The sequence below is a fragment of the Urocampus carinirostris genome, chromosome 15 (genome assembly GCF_059441175.1).
Source record: "Urocampus carinirostris isolate Australia breed hairy pipefish chromosome 15, RoL_Ucar_1.0, whole genome shotgun sequence".
NCBI classification, from domain to species: Eukaryota; Metazoa; Chordata; class Actinopteri; order Syngnathiformes; family Syngnathidae; genus Urocampus; species Urocampus carinirostris.
In genome coordinates this window covers 28,339,340-28,365,611 of record NC_142363.1, presented here as the reverse complement: position 1 = coordinate 28,365,611, position 26,272 = coordinate 28,339,340, and the positions used below count along the sequence as shown (strand labels likewise).

Genomic DNA, 26,272 nt, shown 5'->3' with positions numbered 1-26,272 from the left:
CCTAACACGCTCGCAACGCTCAAAGCGTAGCTGTTAGAAAAAGCTGTACCGCAATTGCGAAATTCACTGTAACTATCGCCATCAAGGGCGCCTTCCTCATAATCGGAACGAACCTCTGTCCTCTGTCATACGGACAATCCGAACATAAATTAAGAGGATGCAGTCTACCTCGGCGCACAATTCCACCGGTCTAAATTTTACCTTTTGTACTCGAGTGCCGCTGGTGGCCGTTAGAAAAATGACATAATTTGGCCGCTTCATTGAATAAGCCGTAGGACTGAACATTTGGGAAAAAAGGAGCGGCTTATAGTCCGGAATTTACGGTAGTTTCTTATGTCTCAGTAGCCTAGATGGTAGTGTGCCCGCTTTGAGACTGGGAGGTCGCTGGTTCGCACCTCGACCGAGACATACCTAATTGGTATAATGGCGGCGCCCTCTGGCTGCGGCTGCATCGACTCGCTACAACGGGTCAGGTGTATCGACATTTCGTTCTGTGTACATTGTTACAAAGAATGACAATACAAAGGAAATTATTATTATTATTATTAGCATATTTGGTATTAGAGTAATCCAAAATAATTGAAAGTAATCCAGTTAAAGTAACCCTACCCAACCCTGTTTTTTCCTGGTACTTCTCTCTCCACTCCAAGTGCAGTTCCTCCCCACTTCTGTGTGCAAGCAAGCGGGCAGCTCGAGATCAGTCACATGGTGCGTGAATATTCACTTGGTGAGGCCGGTGTGTCAAGCGCTTGTTTCCATCGTGGAAGCCTCGAAACTTGCACAAGTATGCCTCAGAGGAGCAAAAAAGACAAGGTAAACTCAAACCCCCTGCACCCCCATCCTACCATCACTTCCCTTGAGGTTCTTTTGTGTCTTCATCTTAGGACTCTCCGAAATCTGGCAAGAACAAAAAATCTGCAAGTGAAAATGGATCTGCAGGAGATGATGTAAGTACTTGCACCAAATGCAATATTGCACAACCGTTACGATACCAACGTTATCACGACAACCCTGTATGTAACATCCCACATGCCGACATTTCTTGTGTAAATACCATGTAAATTATAACTATAGCCATATCCCCCTTGTCTTATAACATTATCTTCTCTGTTCCTTTATCTTCTTGCTCATACCTCACTATGAATGTGTAAAACTGGAGTGTCAGGCCCAATTTCGTTGTCACAATATGTTAGCCCATTTGTAACAATGACAATAAAGGTATATTCTATTCTATTCTACTAAGGTTGTCTTCTCAGAATTGGGAAAAATATCCAATTATTCTCATTAAAAATTGTGGTCGGAGTGTCCGGAAATACCGTTGGGCTCTTCTGCAGTCGCAAGGGCTTGTTCTGGTGCTTTTCAACCGGGTCTTCGTTTTCATAGTTCGTGTTTTTATTTTGATTCTTGTTTTTCCAGGTCATTGTTTGCCACGATTCACTGCCGTCTTTGTCTCGAATAACGGTTTTTCCCCCGAGAAAGTTTCTCATGTGATATCGCAGCATGTCCTCGCTGGTGAATGTGATTGTGCTTTGTTTTCTATTTTTGTCAGGGGAAGCTAAGGGCAGAGCTTGATAATGGTCTTAAAACACTCGGCATTTATAAATAAATGCATTTTGTTATGAGTAAAATCTATATTCAAAATCATTAAACAGGGATCCTTGAGAAGTCTCACAAGGCACTGAATTTATGACCCTAAAAATAAGGCCTTAAATGGCATGAAACTGTCTTAAATCCAACTTTCGAAAGTCTTAAAAATGTAAACACTTTAATAGGATTTAATGTTTATCTAAATCAGGGGTGTCAAACTCATTTGAACTCGGGGGCCACACGATAGAACAAACATTCTGTCGGGGGCCGGACTAGTAGATTAAAGAGAAAGAAAAAGAGATCAAGAAATAAGAGAAAGAGGGAGGTAAAAGGAGAGAGGGCAGGACAAAGAAAGAAAAAGAGAGAGAGGGAGAGAGCGTGAGAAACAAAAGATAAAAAGTCGGGAGAGAGGGGGAAAAGAAAGGGAGAGGAAGAAAGAAATCCAAAGAGAAATAGAAAGACAGAAGGAGAGAAAAGAGAAAAAGCGCAAAGGGTATGAAGAGAGAAAAGGAAAAAAGGTTAAAAGACACAGAGAAAGAGACAAAGAGCAACAAAGGAAGAGGAAAAGAGAGACACAGAGAGTGAAAGAGACAGAGACAGAGTGGGAGAAAAGGGGTGGAAAAGAAAGAGAGAGAGGGAGAAATAAAAACAAGTACAGTGTCTTTGTTCGAGGCACCTGGCTTTGGCAACATCAAGTTGACATATCTCAACCTGCAGCCTGTTTTTCTCTTGCGCTTCTCTGAGTGCTGTCTCGCGAGCCGGATTCAATCCCTTAGCGGGCCTGATCTGGCCCGCGGGCCGCCTGTTTGTTACCTGTAATCTAAATAAACCGATGCAGAGTCTCAAATCATATAATTGGCAATACACGCGGACGATAAGATAACGTAAGCTAATACAATTTTCTTTCGTTAGCATTTACATGCACAAGTTATATATCGAATTTGTTTATAAATGGACTATGTAATCCAATTGTTTTTAAAACACTCAACTGCCTCAGACTCTGATTGTCCTTATTTAAACCCACGTCTATCTGTCACCTGTTGTCAGTCCGTCTGCGAACCTCAGTGTACTATAGGCAAGCTTTTTCGACCCTGACTCCCACCTGTTTTTGCTCCCGTCTGTTCCCCGGCTTCGACTCGTTTTTTGATCCTGACCACGTCTACTTTCCTCTCCGGTCTTTCGACTCGTTTCCGATCCCGACCACGTTTTTTGCTCCCCTGTCCCGGCTTCTGACCCATTTTTTTCCGTTCCCGACACCGCCATCGCTTGCCACGGAAGTCCTACTTCCGCGTTCAGAGCGACCTGTTTCCGGCGTCCAGCGATCACCAGATTCCTTTCTTCCAATAAAACTGAGAGAAACGTAACGCGAGTGGGTCTCCGTTCTGGTCCTGACACTCAACATTTATAAATAAATATATTAGTGAAACATATGCTAAATAAACAAGGCTCCTGCGGATCCTTGAAAAGTCTTAAAATGTAGTGAATTAATTATCCTAAAAATAAGGCCTTATTTAGCATTGAAATATCTTGAATCCAATTTTCAAAAGTCTTAAAAATATGAACCCATTAATACGATTTAATCTTACATGCACAAGTTATATATCGTATTTGTATTTAGAAATGGACTAATTCATCCAATTGTCTTTAAAACACAATAATAGAATTTATACTTGTTGATTCAGTAACATTTATCAATCACCTTTTTTAGTAATTCACCGATTTACTTTCACGGCAACATGACCTGACTATCAAAACGGTGATGTGGTTTCAGTCGGACCTCTCAGAGGAAACTCATGTCTTAGATCTAGCTAATATACACATAGCGGCTTTGTAACATATATAACATTTTATATTTTAGGATCGCAGAAGCTCAGGAGATAAAGTGGTCGTTTTGCAATCAAGAGGTCGCAGGTTCGCTTCCCGGTTCCTCTGTGTTATATGTCAAAGTGTCCTTGGGCAAGACACTGAATCCCTAATACCGCTGATAAGCAGGTAGTTACCTTGTTTTCGCCATGTCTAAAAGCTATGCCAGGTAATGTGTACGGGCACCATGCATCATGTGCAAGAAATTTTTGTGTTTTTCGTTTTGATTATTTAAATTGTGTTTTTTTTATCGATTTTGTCTAAAATATGTTTTTAAAAGTCTAAGAAATTGTCTTGTATTTACGTTGCCTTAAGCTGTAGGAACCTTGAAAGAGGGCCTGTATGCAGTTTTTTTGAACTGATTAGAACAAAAAGTTTGGAAACAAATACAGTGCTGTGTGACAAACTAAAAATTTAGTCGCACATGAACTATAAATTTATATAGAGTGGACGTGGACAGTGCATGTGACGTTTCTTATGAAATGTGTTTTATCTAAACACAAAGAATGGTGCCATCAAATTCTGTATTGTACAACCTACTTGCTAAGCCAGGGGTCGGGAACCTTTTTGACTCAAAGAGCCATAAAAGCAAAAAATATTAATTTTATTTTGGGAAAGAGCCACACCATATATTATGAGACAAATTTACTAAATTGCTAAACCGGCGCCCCAGACAAAAGCTTAGTCTTCAGCACATTTATTTTTGATGATTTGATCAAAATTCTGAAAAGAGAATAATGCCAGAGCCCCTGTCCCAAAATCAACAAACATACCACTTTAAACTTGTCTCTTTCTTGCAATTACTCAAGATCGGTTAAACTCCTTTTGACCCTTTTTTTCATACATATTGGTTTCAAAACCAGTTGCAAGCAGTTATTGTGTAAAAACGTCACAACATTCTGCAAATAGGGAGCCTGATGAGCTCACTTTTGGCGCAGATGGCGTAGGGCGAGAGATGGGAGGGAGTGCTTGCGCTTTTTGCATGGCTCCACCCATCCCTCCCACTCACCCAATCAAAAGACTAAGTTCTCTTCCGGTGTTTTGGCGTATTTACAGTGTGTTCTGTGGATTCATCATAAGGTATCTGAACACTGAACACAGATTATATAGTGAACTTTTATATAAAGGATTCTTTAGCGTTGAATAGAATAGAATAGAATAGAATAGAATAGAATATACCTTTATTGTCATTGTTACAAAATGGGTTAACATATTGTGACAACGAAATTGGGCATGACACTCCAGTTTTACACATTCACAATGAGGTATGAGCCAAGAAGATAAAGGAACAGAGAAGATAAGGTTATAAAACAAGGGGGATAAGGCTATAGTTATAATTTACATGGTATTTACACAAGAAATGTCGGCATGTGGGATGTTACATACAGTGTTGTCGTGAATATTGCATTTGGTGCAAAGTCATCATAGTGCAAAAAATAGTCAGCATATGCATTGGTGCAAACATAGACAACATAGTGCAGAAAAAAGGAAATGGTCAGACATTGTGCAAGGTGAGCAGTAAACGTAGTGCAGTCGACATGTGCAAGAACATAGACATTAGTACCATTATATTCGTATGAGGTAGTGTTGGCACAAGTTTTCAGGTTTTTTGTGCTGTGTCTGTTTTGAGCAGTTGAACAGCCAAAACGAGTTTTTTCCCCCCTTTTTGTGTGACACCTTGACTGTAAATTGTAGTGAAAAACGTGCCCTATATATACTGCGAAGTAACGTCGGCTGCTTAGCTTTGGATTGGATTTGCGTGTACCTGAATAGGATGAATAACTCAAGTTTCGAACAAGATAGAGATATTTTGCATGCAATCAAATTTGTCTCTGAGCCATAGATATTCATAGAAAGAGCCATATATGGCTCGCGAGCCATAGGTTCCCGACCCCTGTGCTAAGCTTATTCAGTGGAAAAAATTGCATTAGGTTCGGCATCAAAAATGTAATCCCTTCTTAGTTACAAGTGAGATTAAACCTCTTGTATTGTCAGTCATAATTTGGGTATTTTCATATTTCGAAGAGGTTCTCAGTCATTTTCTTCTGTCAAACTTTTAAATAAACACCAAGTAAAATGCATGGTTAAACAAACTTTATTTTGAAAACTATCTGTTTTAGAAGTACAAAACTAGATTTTTTTAAATCTGCTCTTATTTTGAAAATAATTATTTGCTTTTGACTACAACAATTGAAATTCACATATTTCTATTTCTAATCATTTAATCGACAAAATGATGACTAGATCCCTCCTTTATATATTCAGATTTCTTTCATTGTAAACTCTCAAACCTTTTGTTTGAAAAATAAAATTGTATTTATTTTTTTCTTTCAGTTATTATATTTAAAAAAGGAATTTCAATATTTATCTATTTGTTGTGGGGGTTGGGCGTTAATGCATCCCCGCAAACTTTCTAAGAGCGCTGTTATAAATGTTCTCTGTTATGCTTTAATTTTTTTAAGTGAAGGTCATATAAAACTATAAAAAATATAATTTATTTGTTTATTTGTTTGTTTGGGGCATGGGGGTGCAATGTCTCCTTTTTTTAAGAACCAATTTTTCTAAGAAACTTGTTAAAAAGAATCCCTTTTTTATTCTTATTTTTCAACATAGGTAATAAAATCTCACCATGAAAAATTATTATTTATTTCATTAAATCGTACTTATTATAGGAATTCCAGGAAGTATTTATCTACGTATTCATTTATTGAGTGTGGGATAAAAAGGTCTCCCTAGTTAAAGGAGCTGTGCAGAATTTGGAACTCTTTTCACCCGCTGCTGCCATCTCCTGGCGTCTCTTATCATTGCAACCTTAATCAGCTCATTCGTAATGCATGTACATGCACTTGCATTTCTTAGAATGAACCTTTCTTTTTTCATCTTTCTTGGGGTTTGGGTTGGCGTTTGGACTTTCCTTGAAGCAGGTCTTATCTTACTTTCACCATTTTCATGCTACAGTAACAAATAAAAAGAAAAAAAACGTGGAGACAAGCACGATATCAGACCATTCCTCCTATTTAACGTGTTTCGTCCCGGACAGCTTTGCTAAAAGTACACAGGTGCAATTGGAAATAATCCATAGGGCCTTATTGAATTCAGTAGGGGAGAAAATATTGAACCTTAAACAGTTTTAAGGACACCTTGAATGACACACCCCAAATGGAACAACTAAAAATGTACAAATGTTTTATGAGTGTGAAAATAAAAACTAAAATACTATTGGTTAACTGGTAAGTGTAATATAAACCAGTCTTACATCCAAATTGATCTCTACTAAGGACTGACCAATATAGGTTTTTCAGGGCCGATACCCTGTATTCTTAGTATTAAGAGTAGGCTGATAACCGATATTTGGAGCCGATATTTATTTGCTGTTAAAGCTTAAAAAATGTCGTAAGAAATTTTTAACACCGCAAAAAGAAACAAATAATATGTGTTAAAAATTGAATAGCACTCTAAAACCTTTTACTGTTATTAAAATAAAATTTCAACACAAGTAACTAGACTAATCTCTCACTTACACCAAAAATTAAACGGTGCAGGAAATAAAATTAGGCTTAGCAGCAACTCGTATAAAAGTACATAAAAAACTTAAATAGCTCCATGATTTTTTTTTACAATAAACAAATAAAAATGTAAAAACAACCAACATGACAAATTAACTTGAAACAAAAAAGTGCATTGGAATTTTAAGGGAGCTCACGGATTGAAAAGTGTGGGCACTACTGTTTTAGAGCCAGATTGACAAACTAATGTTATGATAAGAGCTAATCATTCAGCCTTCCACTTAGCGTGGTTTTTGTGCTCTGCCTTAATCAAAAACACACACACGCTTGATTGATGAACTAATGATATGATATGATCAGAGCTAATATATAAGTCTCCACCTGAACGTGCCCCCCAAAAACAAGTCACCTACACTTTTATGCTATATCTTAATCTTACACACGCTTTTCTATCCTGGACTTTTAAGAAGCTCAATGTTATCAGCGGTCTTGATTCACAGGCATGTTCGGGACAGAGCTGCTAGTGTTTACGCCGCCTTAATGTCATTCCTCCTGCTTCAGTGGCTCTGCCCCCGGTTGCCTATCAAATCAAAAGAAACAGGGTGGATAGCGTTTGAGACAGAACGCAAGGGAGAGGGAGAAAGGGGCTCTGCTGCATCTGAGCCTTAATAACCCAGTTTTCAATCTATTTAACCGGCCCGTCGAGTAATGAAAATAATGACATTGCCGTTAGCTCGTTGCTATCAGCCCATCTCCTCGGGGGTTGTTGCACACTCCTCCCAGAGATGAAACACTGTACCGTAGAGCGCAGCAGGCGATCGTATTCTCCCCCGCTGAAAGCGAAGCACCCGATCCGACGGGGAGCGCAACTTGACCCTTAAGCACATGGCTGAGCCGCCTTCCCGTCTTCCTCTCCACATTGAATTACCTCGTGCCCTTTCTCCCTGATTGCTTGTTTCCGCAGGCCTCCAATAAAAAACCTCCCGCCACTCAGCTGATGAGGATCAAGCAGCCGGGGTCACAAACGGCTGTGAGGAGGGAGAAGAGGCTCAGCTCTTCGTGCTTTGCCCTCAGCGCCAACAGGGAACTGCAAAAACTGGATGTGCTCGCAGGTATGTTGGTGAAACGCTTGCCGAGCACGCAGTTATCAGGTCCTCTTGCATGCCTGGGGTTTGTCCATGTGATACAGTGTCTCTGCACATTCCAAAAAGAGGGTCCATATCCTCTAGTTCAGGGGTCCTTTCATTCTTTGAAGGTACAAGCAGTGTTCATTTTACCTGTGAAAAGTGATGGGTCCCGGGGACTCGCATGCTCAAAAATCTATGGGTCCCAACAGAGATCTACGGGTCCCCAAAATTTAGTGTTATCGGGGTTGAAATTATAAATCGGCGACAAATATATAATATAAATCTATGTATTCATTCAGTTTTAATCATCACAGTTCATTGGTAATACAAAGCAGTTATCACTTCAGATTTTTCAGTTCATAATATTGTACATTATACAAAATAATATTGCTGACATATAAATCTATATTTTCATTCAGTTTTAATCTCATCTCATTAGCTGCACCACTTATCCTCAGTAGGGTAATGGGGTTGCTGGAGCCCATTCCAGCAATCATCGGGCAGTGGGCAGGGGACACCCTGAACTGGTCGCCAGCCAATCGCAGGGCACACAGGGACAGACAACTCGCTCACTCATTCACACCTAGGGACGATTTGGACCGGCCAATCCACCCAAAATGCATGTCTTTGGAATGTGGGAGGAAACCGGAGTGCCCGGAGGAAACCCACGCAAGCACGGGGAGAACATACAAACTCCGCACAGGAAGTCCGGAGCTGGATTTGAACCCACGCAGGAGGTTCCCAAGACATGAACTGTGCCGCACATGCGCTGCCATATTGCTGACATATCAATCTATATTTTCATTCAGTTTTAATCATCACAGTTAATTGGTAATACAAAGCAGTTATCACTTCAGATTTTTCAGTTCACAAAAATATCTCATAGCGTAACTAGGGATATAATTTACTCCATTTTGGCAGAAAAGTCTTTCTCGCTAGGAGTATTCTTTTGTTTATTTTCTTTCGTTGAATCATTCGCTTCAACACACGTGTTTTCCTTGCCTCCGCGATCTTTCGAAGAACTTCTCCGCCGTTTTTTCGTGCCGGAATTATTGCCGTTGTTATCACTTTCTGCATTATGTTTCGACTTATTACCGACACTGAAGAAATTACCAATTTTGTGTTGATTTGCACCTTATACTAACTGTTTTTTCGGAGGCATACTTAACCTTCACCTTCACTCGCCGACAACCACCACAACAATGACTCTCGAAGCAACGAGATCTCGTTCGCCGAACCGCGAGACCAAAACAACAATGGTGGATCTGCCTGACGAAAAGTTTGGAGTGCAGTAAATCTTTGTTAAAAAAAAAAAAGTAATCGGGTAATAATGACAATTTTGTGTCAAAAAAGTTGCGTCCCGGGGACGCACGTTGATTCAACACAATGCGTCCCCAGCAAAATTGATGAGTCTAGGACGCAGGGACGCGGGAAAACGAGAACACTGTACAAGTCACTTCTTCTCTGGTGATCAGTGCAAATATGCTGAAAGTTTGACTTCTGAATTAAGTCATTCATGAGCACTAAACTATGCAGCTGTGCAGATAACACCTTTATTGTAACGTAGGGTGCGGGGTTTGTAAACTTTGTTACTTTCTGCTGCCATCTCCTGGTCTCAAGTCATGATTGCAGCTTTAGGCAGCCTGTTCATGATGCATGTGCAAGTACATGCATTTCTTAGACGTGCTTGAATTAACCCTTCTTTTTTCATCTTTTTTGGGGGTGTTGGGTTGGCGTTTGGACTACAAGCAGGCCTTTTCTTACTTTCAACATTATTATGCTCTATTATGCAGGGATGAATATGACGTCTCTCTTCAGGACTCCACCCAGCCCCCTTTACCTCTTATCTAGTGTTTTCCACCCCGAACAGTTCTGATAAAAGTAAGATAAATGCAGATAGGTGCAATGGAAAATAAAGCGTAAGGGCTGTTTGAACTCAATCGGGCATTATTAACACATACTGAATAGAGAAAGCAATAACTTTCAACTTTTTAAGGAAACCTCAAATGACACTCCCTCCTTTAAGCTGTCCCACTTGTTCCCTCAGCCGATACAGGTCTCGGCTGCTCTCTGGTGGCCTTTTCACAACCAGGCCTGAGGTCAAGGGTTGGCAACCCAAAATGTTGAAAGAGCCATATTGGACCGAAAAAACCCTCAGAAGGTTGAAAATAGACATCAGTCTAAAAAAAGTGTGATTAAACATCCTTTATAAATGTTGATACTGTCACGGACCACAAACGTAGAATTCGTTCACTCAGCTTTATTTAGAAAGAGGAAAGGGCTTGCACCCACGATCCGGTGATCGTCGGTCACGGGTAGCAGATCGCTGGGAACGCGGAAGTGGCACTTCCGTGTCGAGCGGAGGCAGTGTCGAGAGCGAGGAACAAGAGTCAGGAGTCAAAAGGGGCTTGCCTTGCATGTAGCTGAGGTTCGCAGACGAACTGACAATCGTTGACAGGAAGGCGGGAGTTTAAAAAGAGATCAGCAGCCAATCAGCGTCCGTGACTGTTGGCGCCAACGGAGCAGACTCAGGTACCCCGCATCAGTAGTCATGACAGATATTATAATAAATATAATTCTCATCGTATATTGTTTGAGTTTTTTGTCCACAAATATTTGTTTTATTAGTCATCCGTAGTTTTTTTTTCTAGATTCCCTTAAAAAAATAACAATCATTGTCCACCTGTTATTATTAATGTACCGTAAATTCCGGACTATAGAGCGCACCTGACTATAAGCCACACCCACCACATTTTAAGAAATTAACCGCTTTTATGCTTACACAAGCCGCACCTGTATATAAGCCCCATGTACACACTGCAATATGCAACACAATCGCAAATTTTACCCAAGCCCGATTCTAGGTCCCGCGATTGTGGGGGGGTTTTTTAAGGGTTATTGTTCTATCTTCGTTATTCATTATCCATTATCCGTTATCGGTCAGTTCATAATACGCTACAAAGCCAAGGAGCCGGGACTCTTACTCTCAGCCAAAAGGCCAAGCTAAGGTCCTAGCCCTAAAGCCTTGCTGCGATCATTCTGTGACTAAATATATAGTACACAATCCGGAAACCACAGTCGGCAAAATGAATGGAAAATGATACCCGTACTTAAAGTTTGATGCAGACCTGCAGAGTCCGGGTCCCGTTGAAAGTAATCCAAGGGAAAAAAATGTATATTTCCAAAAGTAAGGGTGGGAAAAATATATATCCACTATTGTCTGCCGCGTCCTCAAACACTGACCTTTACCGGTCCCCACTTCCCATCAGCCCGCGTTTTTTTCGCCCCTTTTTTTTGATTCGCCCGTAGAAAGCATATCAGAATAAGTCTCTAAAATGAATATATTACAAAAATATACAGTTGCAAATACATATTATACATGGTTACACATATTTACAAAGAAAGACGGTACACCGAGAGAGTTTTCAAAGCTTTAATAATAATAATATAACTTTCATCCCAAACCGTGCCTGTGAAAGGTACCAACACGCTGCTAGGAACACCCTCGCAATATAGCAAACGTGTCTGTTAAGTAAAAACATACCGTAATTATAAATTTCACGGTAAACCCTCATCGTCTTCCTCTTTATAATTGAAGCCTTTAAAGGCGTCTTCCTCGTTATTGAAAAGGAACTTTGTCACAAAGACAATGTGTGCACAAGTGAAGAAGTAGCAGTCTTCCTCGGCGCATATATTCCACCGGTCTCCATCTTACCTTTTGTACTCTCAATCTTACCTTTTGTACTCAAGCACCGCTGACGGCCGTTAGAAAAATTACACAAATTGGCCGAAAATTTACACAAATTGGCCGCATCATTGAATAAGCCGCAGGGCTGAACGTTTGGGAAAAAAGTAGCGGCTTATAGTCCGGAATTTACGGTATTTCATTATTCCTGTTCCGGGCAGCACGGCGGCGCAGTGGTTAGCGCATGTGCGGCACAGTTCTGAGGTCATGAGGTCTAACCTTCCTGTGTGGAGTTTGCATGTTCTCCCCGTGCTTGCATGGGTTTCCTCCGGGCACTCCCACATCCCAAAAACATGCATGTCAGGTTGATCGGCCGGTTCAAATTGTCCCTAGGTGTGAATAAGTGAGTTGTCTGTCCCTGTGTGCCCTGCGACTGGCTGACAACCAGTTCAGGGTGTCCCCTGCCAACTGCCCGACAATAGCTGGGATGGGCTCCGGCACCCCTGTGACCCTACTGAGGATAAGCGTGCAGATATTGGAGGGATGGATTGTTCCTGTTCCTAAATCTTGGGAGTGTTAACATAAATACCAAAGAATGTCTTGAAACTACAACAAAGTATTCCCCCGCCCACTCGGTTATTTTATTGCGAGTTGTGTGGGGGGGTTGATGTAAATGACAACTCTCTCAATTTAAAGTGAGAGTTAATTGCATTGCTGAGTTGCCGTCTGCAGCAATGCATTTTGCTTCTCATCCGATGAGCACTTTCTCCGTAGCTCATGTTTCAAAGACGTCATCTTCCTCGACAGGATTTTATTGACCTTTTTTTCAGGGTATGGGGGTTAGAGGAATACTGTATGTTTGACCGACATGGACAAAGACAACCAAATTAACAATTTATAGTACAGGTGGATCCACGTGGCCACCTTTATAACCTTGAGGTCACAATACATCATTTATAGCCTGCTGCCCACTGGCTTTGTCGGTGATGCAAATCACCCTCTCCTCTAGACGTCCCCGGAGAACACAGTCGATATTTCCATCACGGCGCTCTCGAGATCTTAAGATAACGCCAAATCCGATGTAAGTGGAGGATCCACGTGGTCGTCCGACACCACTTTGCTATCTGAGTGACGTTACGGGTCAACAAACATGCCAGAGTTTTTTTTCTTTCGCGACATTGATCCACTTGCGTTTGTCGTATTGGTGCCTCGATCAGGTTGAGGTTTGACGACTGACATCTATTTTTCATGACTTCTTTGTTTACACACTGCATTACATGCAGGACGTGACCTAAGTGCTTTCTTTTGTAAATGTATACGTAGGTCTTTTTTTTCTTTTTGGGATACCCAATTTAACAAACTTTTTGACATCTAGGCTCTATTGGGTTGAAAATTTGGCAAAAGGGCCAGGCCAGAAGGAAATACAGTAATGGACTGATTTGATTTTTTTTGTCTATTTCGTTAGTGCCGTAATTTCCGCACTATAAGGCGCACCTAAAGGTTTGGCAGGTTTGGCTCCCCGTTAATTGCGATGAATGAGTGATTACAGTAAAATCATTAAAATCTGTGAATCAATAGACCTTTTAATCAAACATGTTTGCAATACGGGCAGCATGGCGGCACAGTGGTTAGCGCGTGTGCGGCACAGTTCTGAGGTCATGAAATCGAACCTCCTGTATGGAGTTTGCATGTTCTCCCCGTGCTTGCGTGGGTGTCCTCCCACATTCCAAAAACATGCATGTCAGGTTAATTGGCTGGTCCAAATTGTCCCTAGGTGTGAATGAGCGAGCGAATTGTCTGTCACTGTGTGCCCTGAGACTGGCTGGCAACCAGTTCAGGGTGTCCCCAGCCCACTGCCCGAAGATAGATGGGATGGGCTCCAGCCCCCCCGTGACCCTACTGAGGATAAGCGGTGCAGATAATGGATGGATGGATATTGAAAAACTCAAAAAGCACAAAAATCTAGCTCCAACGTTTGTTATTTGAAAAATATATTGATAAATACACAATAAATAAAGTAGAAACAGAAAATTTAGTCAGGTATTTAAATGGCCGGATTAAAAATCATGACAGGCCTCATGTCTATCTTTGATAGTTGCTTTTGTAAACTCGCTTTTCAACTGTAAATGTACGCTATCAATTTTCCTTCAGTGTAGTATTTCTTTTTAAAGTAAAAAATAAGCATTTTTGAAAATGACTAAATTATCTGATTGTAACACAAAGTAATACATTTTCTCTCATTTTGACAAGAATCTATACGCAGAAACCTTTCTCAACATATCAGTTCTTATATGAGATAACAAGAGGTTTTCCTATTTCGTCATAGGTAAGGACACTCCTTGGTTGAGATCGCCTGGTAGAATGTCTCTGGTGCAACAACTTGTCCAATAACTGAATGTTACATTCTAAATCCACACGCTATGACATTGGTGTTATTGGAACATAACAAAAACAAAATCATAAGGAAGGAAAGCCTTTAATGTGATCACAAATAAAACCCATGACGCGAGAAGTGCTCGAGCTTTACAGTCAGTCCTGTCGATAACAAGTGCATTGACTTTTTCCCCCCTCCTATGTCATTGACATACATTGAGTGGTTTCATGTAGCATTCTGCCACGGCTAAACAAGTCAGTAGGTTAACTCTGCATGTTTCATGAGCATTCATTAGTCATGGCTGGTCTGGGACCATTCTAGACTCTACTGCCACACTGTGTTTAAGAGTAATAGTACAAGTCGAGTCAAGTCGGATTTATTTGTATAGCCCTTAATCGCAAAATAATAATAATAATTTCCTTTGTAAAGTGTCTCAAAGGACTGCACAGGATTACAATGACACCATTGCCTGATCTTAAACCAACATGCGGGCAAGGAAAAACTTAAAACCTCAGCACAGGGAAAAAAGAAACCTTGAAAAAGGGCCTCGCAAGTGGTAATCCCCCTTCCAGTATGACCAGGGTGCAATAGATTTAGCATTGGGTAACAGTACAGACGCCGCCCTACTTCCGGACGATCGTTTTTAAGTTTAAATTGTTTTGTAAGTTGCTTCAGTGCTATATTTTGTATGTTTAAGGTCTATTTAGGGATGCTGCTGGAAAAGTGAATTTCCCTTCGGGGATGAATAAAGTATCTATCTATCTATCTATCTATCTATCTATCTATCTATCTATTTAAGTATGTATAAGTAACCTGTATTGTTTTGTACTAAATAATAAACATTTCATGAAATAATATGCTCGATAAAGATAAATAAAGTGAAGTTTAACTTACTTTTGGAAGATGAGCTTCAAGAGTAACGTGACTTCCTCCTCCGTCGTAAAAAGTAGCTGAAAAAAAGTGTTCCAACCATTTTCTCAACCACGTTAAGCTTTCTTATTCCACTTTTGTATTAATAGAAACGGCTCGCCTCTTATTTAAACTTTATACCAACCATATTGAATGGATGCACGAGATATTGAAAGTGCAGTGTGTTTACACACGACCTAGGAAGTAGAAGCCGGATTTATCTAACTTACAGCAATGTTCGGAAATGTTTCCACATTCCGAAATTTTTTTTCGTATGTACCGCTGTTCGTAACTCGAATGTGGGTAAGTAGGGGAGCGTCTGAACACAAAACATAGTAAACAACAATAAATGAAAACAATAGTTAATGTATTGAAATTTGTCTAGAAAGTGCATGACAGCAACGACGGCTCAAGCCTGTAAAATAGGCCAAAAAGTCAATAACAGCAATAACGCAGCTTCCCATCTCTGCCGGCTGGTCGATGCAGGCGTTGACATGCTTCAGGTCCAGATGCTGGTCCGCCGACTCATCTCAAACCATCCTTCTGCCCCATATCACCACTAGCCAGGAAGTCGGAATAAGACAGGAAAAGCAAAGTATGAGTTGGGCATCAATCATAAGCTATTGAATACAAGTGGGTCTTAAATCTAGATTTTAAAACTTCCACTGAGGTTGCAGATCTTGTCTCTGGAGGCAGAGCATTCCACAGCACAGGGGCCGGGATGGAGAACGCTCTTGAGCCTGCAGACTTCTTCTTGGCTCTTGGAGTCACAAGTAGACCGGCATTCTCCGGGCTGAGGCTCTGTGCAGGGAACACGGGGGGAAACCAAATCTGAAATATAAGGGGGCGCTTGTCCATGCAAACATTTGTATGTTAGTAACAGAACCTTAAAGTCACGTATTTGCAGGTTAGTATTACTTGTTGTCTTATATTTCAGAATATTCTGATGTTTGTGCACCGTTATTCCATGTGTCCTAGACTTCAATTTTTGAATAGAGGAGGAAATCGAAAAAAATAATTGAAGGATTCATCGATTGTTAAAATAATCGTCTGCTGCATCCCTAGAGTATTTTCTGTAACACTTAGCTACAGTGTATCACAGGTCTGAGAATATTCATTTCCAAAGATAAAAAATAATATTAAACAGCAATTCAGGCCTTCCTGCCTATGTAACAGATGCACGATCGAAAAGCGCACTTTACCGTTCCGGGTGCTGAAACATGCCGGTGTGGCCCTCATATGAATGAACTTTACCACGTGGCTGCGATCGAATATCCCCAACAGACTATTGCTGAGAGCAGGGACCCCACAGAGCACATTTATTTTTGGGTTCGGGACACTAAAGCAAGCCATTGTGGTCCGCCTGAAATGAACTGCACTGTTTTGGCTGTGACCCATTGCCCCCAGTCGACTATTACTGAGAGCGGGGGCAGGGACAGAAAATTTGTGTTATGCGTGGCAGCTCTTTTATTCTGTTCTTTCCGGCTAAAATGAACTGCACCCATGGGACGTGATCCATTATCACCAGTCCACTATTGCTGAGGGCTTGCAGAGCGAAGAGAGAAATTTGGCATACCGCTGAGTGTTCTGGTCCCCAATTATGCTAAACTAGGGAGTACAGTATTTATATTTTATTATTTTAAACAATTATGTAGGTGTTTTTTTTTTTGTTCTACTAGTTTCCATTTGTAATACATATACACAATATGTATATGACATATTTCAATATCCTATTATACTATTAGAATCCAGCGTGGATATACAGTAGTTGTCATGATTACCGATATGCATCACCTGTGCCTGCCCCTTTGGAACCAACTGCCTCAGACTCTGATTGGCTCTCTGTCCCTATTTAGACCCACTCCTATCTGTCCCCTTTTGTCAGTCCGTCCGCAAACCTCAGTTTACTCTTCACCCTGGTCATCCTGGAAGGGAGATTACCACTTGTGAGGTCCTTTCTCAAGGTTTCTCTTTTTCCTCACACTGAGGTTTTGAGTTGTTCCTTGTCCACATGTTGGTTTAAGATCAGGTCATTGTGTAATTGCAATCCTGTGCAATCCTTTGAGACATTTTTGTGATTAAGGGCTATATAAATAAATGTGACTTGACTTGACTTGACTCTAGGCAAGCCTTTTTTCGACCCTGACTCCCAACTGTTTCTTGCTCCTGTCCGTCCCCAGCCTTCGACCCGTTTTTGATCCTGACCACGTCTACTCTCCTCTCCTGGCTTACAACCCGTTTGTGACCCTGACCACGTTTTTGCTCTCCCGTCCCAGCTACTGGGCCGTTTTTCTGTCCCGACACCGCCATCGTTCGCCGCGGTAGATCCACTTCCACGGTCAGAGCGACCTGCTTCCCGCGTCCAGCGATCACCAGATCGTGGGTGCCTTTCTTCCAATAAAACTGAGAGAAACGTAGCGCAAGTGGGTCCTGTCTCCCTTCTGGTTTTGACAGTAGTAGCTTTTAGAGGTTTTATTGAAAGACAGAATATCATCATGAATTCCCAAACATAGGTGGGGAGTCACTCAGCCAGTGCAAAATGTGTTAAATGTAAAAATGCTGTCACTCTGAACTTCAAGCTTGTCTGCTCAGACAGTAAGTGGCAGCTTTCAAAACATTGTTACCTGTTGTCATGGCTGTGGAATGTTGTAGTAGCTGTTTGAGAAGCTTTGGAACAGCCGGGAGAGGACAGAACTGCTTAGTGGTGCAATTTTACTTTGCTTTTTTTCTCAATAGAATGAAAATTATGGGGAAAAGCTTAAAACTGGATAAAATCTGGTCTAAGTTGTGGTGCAGGTGGTTTAATAGTATTTTAGGTGGATTTGCTCTTAGGTAGAAGAGCGTGGTAAATCTTATGTTTTGTCACATTAAACTGTCAAACTGATGATTTAATCAAACAATATTACCTTTTTTTTCTTCTTCTTTTTTCGGGGCACCTCTTCTTGCGGGTTCTTGGGCAAGTACAGCCTGGTGACGCCAATCCCTCTCGGGGACATTTTTTGGGTAGGCATTTGCTCCCCCACATGAAACAGATAGTACTGGTTTCCATTATTATTATAAGCAGGAGAGGCCTCCTGATCTGACTCAGATACAGCACCTTCATCATCTGGTCGCTGTTGTTTTTCGGTGTGAAGCATCATCCAGCATTCAGAGAGGAGACACATTTTGGCATTGACAGGCAGTTAGAGCCAAGATCATTGGGGAAAACCTCTTTCGTTCGGAAATTGAAAGTAGGCCTGTTTTGAACATATAAAAAAACAGTAGGATGTTGAGTCAAGTGACAAGCACCGATGTGACAGCCACAATAGGGCAACTATGGTTTTTTTCACTCGGAAGCTAACGTCTCAGTATAAAAGAAACGGGTTGAGTTAACCATTCAAATGTCTGCTCAGTGATTGCTTGTAATGACGCTGTATTTAAAGCCAGTCAACTAGGCTGTAATTATTCTAAACAAAATAGTCAACTGCTAAAACATCTGCCTTGCATAAGGAAAAATTATTTTTTTAAGAAATCATTATGTATTTCAAGACACTATTCATGTCATTGATTTATTTGACATTTAATAATCAGATTTCCTAGAAAATGACAATGACCCATCATGAGTGATCACTATTTTCAGTATCGGTCCGTGGGCTTTTTAGCGGTTCTTAGGGTCAAGTCAAGTCATATTTATTTGTATTTCTCTTAATCACAAAATGTCTCAAGGGATTGCACAATGAACAGTTACACCATCCCCTGATCTGAAATCGTCATGCTGGCAAGGAAAAACTCAAAACTTCAACATGAGGGAGAATAAGAAACCTTGAGAATGGGCCACATAAGTGGTAATCCCCCTTCCAGGATGACCAGGAGGCAATTGGTTAACAATACACAAATTGGAGTGAAATTTTAAAAAAACAAAAAAAACATTGGTAATATGTAACATTGTCCATGACAGCATCGACAATCGATGAAGACGTTGACATCCTTGAGGTCTCCTGACTCATCCCCCATCCCCCAAGTCCTTCTCCCTCATTTCAACACACAACAGGCACCCGGAAAGAACAGGAAAAGAAAAGTATGAGGTCGGCATTGGCTATACTGTAGAATAGAATTGTGTCTTAAGCCTACAATTAAAAACTTCTACTAAGGTTGTAGATCTTATCTCTGGAGGCAGAGCATTCCACGGCACCGGGGCCTGCATATAGAACACTTTTGAGCCTACAGATTTCTTCTTGGCTCTTGGAGTCACAAGTAGACCATAGTGTGCATTCAATTCTGGGGGGCTGCCGGTGCCCGCCGGCATCCCGTTGATGACCCCTGGTTTATGATACAAAAAGTGCAAAAATCCCCCGCAAAGCTCTTTAATTTACTCACTGCTGAATCTATGAAATGATTTTGCTACAAATTGTAGGGAGAGTCTTGTGTTATTAATGTGACTGTGCTGGTTCTTTCCTTGGTGCATCATGTGAAACGACTTCCCTTACTAAAAATAAATGCAGTGCATATATCTGTTATTGTACACAGGGCCCGTTAGCCACTAAAAATGCTCCTTTTTCCTCTTTCATTAAAAAGCTTAATTTATTATAGATGCGTCTCCTTAAAATATGAGAACAGGCTTAATGTCTGTGTGTTTATATATCAAAAATGGGGAACAAATTGTAAAAAAAAATGAATAATTTTGAAATATTGCAATCTTCACTGTTCCAAAGGTAAATGACATTGTAATGCTTTGATATCATGGTACTACAAAACTTTTTTCACAAAATGACCGGAGGCATTTCACACAAAAAAGTTTATTTTTAGAAAACACATTGATCAAAATTACTTTGGCATGTAATAAAAATTCTTAAGGTTACAAAAGTCAGCAATTCGTAAGAAGTGTTGAGGCCTCTGCTGTGAATGACTTCAGCACATCTGCGCCCACAGGATAGCACAAGTCTGTCACACTCCTCTGGTGTGATTTTGGTCCATTCTTCTTCCAGCCTCCCCCACAGTTTGGTGATTGCAGTGGGTTTCTTGACCATAACTTTGTCCCCAAGGATTTTCCAGAAGTTCTCTTTTGGGTTGGGATCAGGACTCTCGGAAGGCCATGCCATGAATTCAATATTTTCACCTTCAAAGAAATTCTTTACCCGTTTTGCTGTGTGACACGGAGCATTGTCCTGCTTGAAGACTGAGTGCTGATTGGGCGAGAATTGCAAGTAACAAAGGCTGATGAAGAAGGTTCTGATATACATTTGCATTCACTCGGCCATGAAGCTGTATTAGAGGCCCAACTCCTGCTGCAGAAAACGTGCCCCAAACCATGACACTTCCTCCTCCACCTTTCACTGACTTTTTTACACCCTTTGTGTTTAGGCTTTCTCCAATGTCTCGCCAGACATAATGCTTCCCAGCCAACCCAAATAAATTAAGTTTGCTTTTATCAGTGAAATAAAACTCTGAAGCAGTTCTCTTCTGTCCACACAACATGCTCTTTAGGAAAGCTCGTTGTATCTTTTCGATGTTTTTTGCTAATGAGAGTTTTTGGTCACTGCAGTGTGAGCATTCAGTCCAAATGCTCTCAAATGGAGAGTCTGTATGGCGAGAAAGATCCTTACCATGTTCAACACTAAACTGGTAAGCAATTCCAGTTGCAGTGCGGACACAATTACCCATTGACATCCTCAGCAGTGACCTGTCCTCTCTTGCATTTGTCTTCTGTGGACAACTAGCCTTCTTGGGCGACCTGAATGAGTTTGTAGTTTTGTGAAGATTATATTTTGAAATCACAGATTTAGAACGATCAACTTGTCTTGTCATGGCAGATAGATAGATAGATAGATAGATAGATAGATAGATAGATAGATAGATAGATAGATAGATAGATAGATAGATAGATAGATAGATAGATAGATAGATAGATAGATAGATAGATAGATAGATAGATAGATAGATAGATAGATAGATAGATAGATAGATAGATAGATAGATAGATAGATAGATAGATAGATAGATAGATAGATAGATAGATAGATAGATAGATCCATAGATAGAGATAGATAGATGGATAGATCCATCAACAGATAGATGGATAGATAGATCTATCAACAGATAGATGGATAGATAGATAGATAGATAGATAGATAGATAGATAGATAGATAGATAGATAGATAGATAGATAGATAGATAGATAGATAGATAGATAGATAGATAGATAGATAGATAGATAGATAGATAGATAGATAGATAGATAGATAGATAGATAGATAGATAGATAGATAGATAGATAGATAGATAGATAGATAGATAGATAAATCCATCGACAGATAGATGGATAGATCCATCGACAGATAGATACTTAATTCATAGTCGTCCCTTTCGTTTTTACCTGGACAACTTGCTGCCGTAGGATTTCAGTCACTTTAGAACCGCCCACTATTATGCAAAGTCAGTGAAACTGGCAGTTAGAATGACGTTGAATAGGGGTTGACAGACAATCAAGGAATTTAGCACCATGTGCTAGATCAGCAACATTAAGTGGGAGGGAGCTGTAATTATTTTCAATTTTTTAACAGCGCATTGTTGGCAACAGTTTTTTTGGTTGAAATGCCTTATCCATTTTTTGTGAACCTTTTTTGCAGTAGCGTGGTATAGACCAGGGGTGGCGAACCCGTGGCTCTAGAGCCGCATGCGGCTCTTGGCCAATAAGAATGCGGCTCTTTGCCTCATCTTATTTTCTATATACTGCGGTTCTTTGCCTTGTTTCATGTTTAGGTTTTTTTTGTGTGTATTGAGGGTGGACACTTTCCTTGAAATCAACACAAGAACAATACTTGTTGTGTTGTAAGGAGAGGAGTGTGTTATGGGAAATAATATGTTTTAATTGTGTGTGTTTGTGAGTGTCTGTCTGTCATGGCAGGTCAGTGCGTGGTGTGGCTCTTTGACTCTTACAGTTAAAAAAATTTTTGTGTCAAACTTGTTCGCCACCCCTGGTATAGAACAAGGGTCAGAAACCTTTTTGACTCAAAGAGCCGTGAATGCAAAATATTTTGATTTTATTCTGGGAAAGAGCCACACCATATATTTTGAGACAAAACTCAACAAAACCTCCTAAACCCACTCTCCAGACAAAAGCTTTTTCTTCAGCACATTTTATTTCACAGTGTGACATTTGATGATTTCGTAAAATGTATGACATAAGAATAAAGCCAGAGCCTTAGTCCCACACATTAACAAATATACCACTTTGGATATGTCTCCCTGCCGCATTTACTTAAGATTGTTGAGGCTCATTTTCACCTTCATTTCTTTTCATAAACAATGATTTCAAAACAAGGTGCATGCAGTTTTTTTGTAAAACGTCACAAAATTCTGCAAACGAAGAGAGAGAGGTGGGAGTGCTTGTGCTCTTTGCATAGCTCCACCCATCCCTACAGCTCACCCAATCAAATTGCTCTGGGTGCTCTTTTGGCGTTTTGGCGTACTAGTAGTGCGTTATGTGGTGTCTCAACAGTGATCAATGATTACTTAAGGAGCTTCCATATAAAGGATTACTTAGCAATGAACAGCCAAAACATGTTTTTGGGTGTGACACCTTGACCGAAACTAGTTAAAAATGAGACGTACATTCAGTTGAGGTTACATTTGACTTTGTATGCACAGACATGGGCAGCACGGCGGCGCAGTGGTTAGCGCGTGTGCGGCACAGTTCTGAGGTCATGAGATCGAACCTCCTGTGTGGAGTTTGCATGTTCTCCCCGTGCTTGCGTGGGTTTCTTCTGGGCACTCTGGTTTCCTCCCACATTCCAAAAACATTCAGCTTAATTGGTCGGTCCAAATTGTCCCTAGGTGTGAATGAGCGAGTGAGTTGTCTGTCCCTGTGTGCCCTGCGACTGGCTGACAACCAGTTCAGGGTGTCCCCTGCCCACTGCCCGAAGATAGCTGGGATGGGCTCCAGTGCACCCGCGACCCTACTGAAGATAAGCGGTACAGATAATGGATGGATGGATGCACAGACATCAACTTGAAATGGTAAATGGTCTGCATTTATATAGCGCTTTCCAAGTCAATGAAGACCTCCCAAAGCGCTTTACAATGTGCTTCACACTTACCCATTCACGCACACGCGCACTCACCAATAGGGAGTCAGCCAGGCAAGGCACCTACCTGCTTATTGGGAGCATTAGGGATTCGGTGTCTTTGCCAAGGACACTTCAACATATATCACGGAGGAGCCGGAAATCGAACCTGCGACCTCTTGTTCCCAAGACAAGCACTTTACCTACTTAGCTAATGCCGCCCACTTACGATAAATTTGGGAGAAAAATTGAAAATATATACATGGAAACAATTTTGTCTCTGATCTATTCATACGCATGAAAAGAGCCATGTATTGCTCGCGAGCCATAGGTTCCCAACCCTTGGGAATGTCCTGAGGCTGTTGAGCAGCGATACTGGCATTTTTTAGAATGATTCAATTGTTTATAAATGCTTCTCTAATTTTGATCTCTCGTGTATTTAATCCTACCCTGTTTGTGCCTCATAAACAGAAAACGACTCACACCCTTTTACTGCGCAGCAATAGAGACAAATAAAACCAATTTGCTCTTCCTATCCTGCACAAAACGTTGTCTTAAGTTAACAGTCCATAATCTCATTCCGGCATTTGTTGTGAATTGTCACACCGAGAGCTTAATAACAGTGCCCTCAAGTGCTGTTTTCAACCCTTTCAAGCAATTTCTCCTTGTATTAGTCATTGAGAGTCAGGGTTGGGTAGGGTTACTTTAACTTGATTACTTTCAATTACTTTTGGATTACTCCAATACCAAATATGCTAATAAAAGACAAAAGAAACTAAATATGAATAAAATGATGACTCACAGCACGTGGTAAGCTTTCTCTCCTGGCTTTGATCTCTTTGATCTCCGACAAAACTAACAGAAAATGCGACAGAAACAAAAGGAAAATAAATCCAAACAGCTTGCCAACATGGGCAGTACGGCGGCGCAGTGGTTAGCGCATGTGCGGCACAGTTCATGTCTTGGGAACCTCCTACGTGGGTTCAAATCCAGCTCCAGACTTCCTGTGCCGAGTTTGTATGTTCTCCCCGTGCTTGCGTGGGTTTCCTCCGGGCACTCCGGTTTCCTCCCACATTCCAAAAAACATGCATTTCAGGTGAATTGGCCGGTCCAAATTGTCCCTAGGTGTGAATGAGCGAGTGAGTTGTCTGTCCTCGTGTGCCCTGCGATTGGCTTGCAACCAATTCAGGGTGTCCCCTGCCCACTGCCCGATGATTGCTGGGATGGGCTCCAGCACTCCCGCGACCCTACAGAGGATAAGCGGTGTAGCTAATGAGATGATATGAGAGAGAGCTTGCCAACATCATTTTTGTCGTTCCATGTATTCCGTTACTCCCCAAGCCTGCGCAAAATTTAGTCATTTTATTCATATTTAGTTTCTTTTGTCTTTTATTAGCATATTTGGTATTGGAGTAATCCAAAAGTAATTGAAAGTAATCAAGTTAAAGTAACCCTCGATGAAAGACCAGTGGTGGTTGTCAAATGCTGACTTAAGTCAGTGGCCTACAGTGAAGAACACCCTGCTATTTTACTATTTCTCCCTCTTAATAATCATGGAGGGTTCTGAAAATATCATCGTAGGTGCATGTCCACTGTGAGAGAGCTAAACTAAAAAGAAAAATCCAGAAATCACAATGCATGATTTTTTTTAACAATTCATTTGTGTGATACAGCTGCAAATAACTATTTGACGGCATTATTATATACCTTTATTTGTGAAAACCTTTTAAGATGCTTTAATTTTTTTTAAATTGAAAACCTGGATTAAAGGCTGCACTGAGATTTTTTGACAGCTCTAATATGAATACGAGTCAGGGCCTGCATGGCCTTCTCTGCTGGGCTAAAAATATCTGATTCATGTGTTGTCAATTATATTTGGTCCATCAATATTTACTTAACAATTGTAAACTGTGTGTGAGCTTCCTTTCATTAATTTTCCCTGGTAGTGCCGCTTCCAGATGAATGCATCCATATTTAGGCGTTTAACCAATCACGTCTCCTTGTTGCCAGGTTCAGTAATCTGCACAGAGGTCTTCACAAAGGTTTCTGAAGGCCCTGAGACATAACATCAGGATTTGATAGAGCTGTTTGTTTAGCCAATCAGATTTCGAGTTCGTAGAGCCAGCGCCTCCTTGCAGGCCTTGGGAAACGTTGCTGGTTTCGCAAACTATGATTGGTTTTGGGGTGGTAACAGAGTATCACAATGAAAATTTGAACAACAAATTCCCGTGCCCACTGATTCTGTCGACTTTTCAGCCCTAAATCGAATAAAAAATGGTGCTAGAAATAAGAAAGGACAGGCTCGACTTTCAGCATTAGCTTTGATGGTGATAGAAAATAACTTATGATGGAAACTGAGACGGGGCAGCACGGCAGCGCAGTGGTTAGCGCGTGTGCGGCACAGATCTGAGGTCAAGAGATCGAACATCCTGTGCGGAGTTTGCATGTTCTCCCTGTGCTTGCGTGGGTTTCCTCCGGGCACTCCCGTTTACTCCCACATTCCAAAAACATGCATGTCAGGTTAATTGGCCGGTTTCGAATAGTCCCAACTGTGAATGAGCAAGTGAGTTGTCTGTCTCTGTGTGCCCTGCGACTGGCTGGCAGCCAGTTGAGGTTGTCCCCTGCCCACTGCCCGAAGATAGCTGGGATGGGCTCCAGCACCCCCCGTGACCCTGCTGAGGATAAGCGGTGCAGATAATGGACAGATAGATGGAAACTGAAATGCACAGAATCTGTAAAAACAGTCATTGAAATCTAGAAGAAAACAAGGTCTTTGGATTTAATTAAAAGGATTCTTGATGAGTAAATTGTGACTATATTCTTAGATAAACTTGCAATTTTATTAGGTTATTATTGATGTTTTTTTTATGTGGCGCTGCTGTAGCTGCAGTAAATGTTTTATTAGCATAAAATAGTTTTCGAGGGTTGGATTGATTCAGCCTACTGAAGGCCTGGGTGTGAAATGCACGGCCTCCCATTGATAAATACATATAAAAAGCTAATCACGGTGTATTAAAAGAATAAAACTTTATTTTTTATAGGAAAAAAGGTTTTAGTACTCGAACAATTCAGTGTTCCTACACTAATCCCGAATAATTTATGTTCTGTACCGAAAAATATAAAATATCCATTCAACATCCCGCCCCTTTGACCTCTCTCAACCAATCACATCCTCCCC

The 26,272-nt window shown here is 40.9% G+C and overlaps 1 long non-coding RNA gene across 1 annotated transcript; it reads left to right on the top strand.

Moving 5' to 3' along the window:
- The first annotated feature begins 660 nt into the window (after nucleotides 1-660).
- LOC148352051 (uncharacterized) lies at nucleotides 661-8,047 on the top strand. The gene is made up of 3 exons (XR_015852818.1): nucleotides 661-813; nucleotides 885-947; nucleotides 7,921-8,047. It is a non-coding gene; the product is annotated as an uncharacterized LOC148352051 (long non-coding RNA).
- Nucleotides 8,048-26,272: the final 18,225 nt, after the last annotated feature.